Raw genomic sequence first — 4,246 nt, forward strand, 5'->3', positions numbered from 1 at the left:
TATATATATATATATATATATATATATATATTTATATATTATATATATATATAAATATATATATTTACTCATATATATATATATATATATATATACGTATTTGTATCTATATTTATACATCTCATGGCTATCATATGAACATGTCTCAGCTGCAATCATGTACTACTTGGCAGCAGAAAAGACTATGTACGATGTACGATGCATTCACTCCTGTTCAAGGAGACCATGATGTCGCCAAGTCGCTTGCAGTCACACACTCCTTGTCTTAAACCTCACACCTTTTACACAGCGTAACATTAAGTGTATGTCAGCTAGAACGAGATGGATAGTTTTAACAGATAAATAGATAGAGAGAGCGAGGAGAGAGTGAGGACTTGGTGAGAGAGAGAGAGAGAGAGAGAGAGAGAGAGAGAGTAAGATAGAAGAGGATACATCTAGGCAGCTCGTGGACAGAGGCTATATTTACTTAATTTCAAGTCATTCTTTATCCCGTATGAGTGCAATTCCCCCACCCCTAGGACAATAACCCCCATGCAAGGACAATTCCCCTTACGACTACTACCTCCTTGGACAAATACCTCCTCTCCAATGCATTAGAAAGTTTTAAATCATCATCTGTTGTCCTCAGCGGTATTTGTCCTTGGGGCGTTATTGTCCATGGGGTACTCTTAGACTGATTTATCCACCTTGTTACAGTCCAGTTAAAGGGTATGTACAGCTTTTTATAGATCCGGCAGCACTATTCGTTGGATTAGTGTGCCCCCGAAAATGCTCTTTCTCTCTACCTTCTCTCTCTATATATGTATCTAGTATATATAAATCACTGTATGTTTGTGTATATTGAATAGCGCATACATTTCCACAATTCTCAACCGATTTTCATCAAACTTTACACACACATTACTGATGTCCCAAGGATAGTCATTCACTATAAAATTTTGCCCAGAGCTCTCACATAAATGGACAAACCGGTAAAAACGGTGGTTTACAGGGGTTTTTATCCAATTCGTTGTATGTACATAGTTTTTTGTATGTAGGGTCTTCCATACTCTTTTAATCAATATGGTCGTATATTGGCATTAGCGAATATCTTTTAGTGGTTTTCACATTTTTTGATTTATTATTTATTTATGCTGTAATTGTGTATTATTACTTGGTTAGAGAATATTATAAAAGTGAAAGGATTTTGTCTATTTATTTATTTCGACTGTCCAACAGCGACGGTGAGTAAATTGACTAGGAACACTGTACGCGATGACTATCCAATACCAAACAATTTTAATCTCCATATTTAAATTGCATTAAACTTTGGCAAGCTTACCTTTACCTATTCTGAGTTACTTGAAAGGTAATATTCCCTTCCCTCTCTGCTATTTTTTGATACATTTGTTCACTTTAAGGATGCTTATTTACCCATCCATTATCATATACTGAACGCGACATCTTTTCACTCCAAACTGCTAAAGATTCAAAGCAGTATTCGAGAATTTGACTTCAAACTCTTCATGTATTCATTTTTCGCTGCCTGAAGTTAATTTTAGAGTGGTCGTACACTGTAAGCACGTAACAAATATATTCTTTTAACTCTACTTTTTCAAGTACGTGTTATATTGCCATTTTTGAATGTACCCATCATACTTCTCTCCGAAAAATAGCTCCCTTTGCTATTGAATAAAATAAACTCGCAGAGAAGTTCCAACGTCTTCCTTCAATTTCCTTACACCGTTTGTGTAGCTGTTTCTGACAAAAAATTTTGCTTTCATGTAAAACAACTATATTTTGTAGTCATTATCCGTAATCTACTCCCAAAACACTTCAGTAGCTCTACTTTGCATCGCTTGCAAATTTATATGTTCTATGATCATTAAAGTGCAACGATCTCCACAATAACCAGCTTTCAATTCGGTTTTCTGTTCCTAGGTTAATCGGAAACATAGATTGCTGTGCTACTCATAAACCTTCTCTGTAGTTCAATTATTTGGTAAAAAAATATCACCAAAGCAACTTAAACCGTCCAAAAGACGGGTGTGTTTGCTAGTACATATATAAATACATACAGACACACATATTATCAGCATACACACTTGAAATAGCGTTAGGTTAAAATGTCGCTGCGCATAACATTTAAAATACATGAACATACAGATATGAAATGGCATTGACTGTAATATTCTGCCTTAGACAAACTTTCTACGTTCGTATATACATTACATACACACACATTCTTACATATACACCATATACACATACATTCTTACACACACATACGCACACATACCCACAATCGTGTGCCATAGCATGAAAAGCCATATCAATATTATGAATATTCTTTCTCAAGACGAGGAATTATTATTTGGAGAACCTATTAAAGCTGCGTGCATACCATTTATCTCTTGTTATTCGTGGCTCTCTTTATCTGTTCATGTGTGCTTTGTTTTGTGTGTGTGTGTTCTGAGCACACATTGTCGACAACGAAGACAAGCACAAGTAAGGAAGAATGGCAAAAATAACAGAAGGACCGAGAAACAAGACTGACGATGTTAATCAGGTTTTGTTGTAGAGGATATACCCGTGGTGATATCGGAAATGGATATTTCGTATGTCTGAATCGAGTTGAATCTCACGGAACTTTCCTACCGATATACAACAAGAAGTAAATATGAAGCCATTACTTACGTAAGAAGAAGAAGGATGTAGTGCGTTATGTGAAAAGAACTTTTATTATTCATCTGTCTCGAGAAAGACAATAGAAATTTGTACCATTGATCAGACAGGAATTGAATATCAGCTCAACACGGGAGAGGAACCTGTTGTTGTTATCAGTCCGGTAAGCTCGATCCAGCACAGCTTTGATCAAAAACATTCCAAATGTGACCAACCTGTATTCTGCTTTTCTTTTCAGACTAAATATCCATAGTGGACTACATTATACGGTATGTCCTTTAAAATATTAAGGTATGATTTTGAAGACTTTTGGGCGCTATTTCTAGAAAGTAGAACGACTGTATAGAGACATCTCCGTCATACCTATCATTGGCTTTAATTCCAATACCACCACCACCACCACCACCAGAGAGAAAGAAAGAGAGAGAGAGAGAGAGAGAGAGAGAGAAAGAGAGAGAGAGAGAGAGAGAGAGAGAGAGAGAAAGAGAGAGAGAGAAACAGAGAGAAAGAGAGAAACAGTGAGAGAGTTATAGATATGAAATACTATTCTGTTTAAAGAACGATTTATCGAAAAATGTAGTCCGATATATACGATGGCTAAAATGATGGTCACAAATGAAACGTCTTGAAGAGTATTCAAATTTTCAAATTATATTCCACTATTTTATTTAAAAAACGATTTATCGAATAATGTACTCTGAAATATATTGTGTCTGAAGAACTGAACCCGGGATGGTCACAGATGGAACACCTTTGATTACAGCTTTCCTAGATCAAAATAACCTGAAGAACAAGCAACACCAATAAGAAAACAACTAATTTATTTTAATTAATGATATGCTTAATTTCAAGAGACTGAATATATCATTTCGCAAACAGAAAGAATATAGGTGTGAGAGCTCTTGGAAATTTCCAAATAACAAAGATTTTCTTCATTTTCTTTTGTTGCGATAATTGAAAGACGACCTAACAACAACTAGGTTATATCTTACATCAATAAGCGGCGTACACCGGGATCAATTTGGCATTAAATACGCATAAACATCTAAATTCTTTGATTAAAACTCCCAGGTGTTGCTTTGGCCGACACTTAATGAGAAATCGAATTTAATAAACGCTAATAATCGAAATTAAATAAGCACCGAATTTAATCTGATAGAAAGAAATGATTTGAAGTAATAATTCACATATTAATTAATATTTGCCGTAATTATCCCTCTATAATTTGACAGCTTCACATAAATGCATAATATTCTTCCCACGAATATATAATGATTTATATAGTAGAATCTAGATAGGTTATCTGGGAAATTACAATCAAAATCGTTTATTAAAACCAGCCGTTTCCGTCATTAGTTATATTCAAATATTATTCTGTAAACCAATTAAGAAGTTCCGTGTTATATGAAGTTCTAACTCAAGTTACATGTTTCCGTATTCATGATTTTAAATAAGTCATTATATTCATATATTCATATTGTCTATATGCCTCCGGTATAGGACACACACACACACACACACGCACACACACACACACACACACACACACACACATCTACATACATATATGCTTACATACACA

Source organism: Octopus bimaculoides, chromosome 8 (assembly GCF_001194135.2).
Source record: "Octopus bimaculoides isolate UCB-OBI-ISO-001 chromosome 8, ASM119413v2, whole genome shotgun sequence".
Lineage (NCBI taxonomy): Eukaryota > Metazoa > Mollusca > Cephalopoda > Octopoda > Octopodidae > Octopus > Octopus bimaculoides.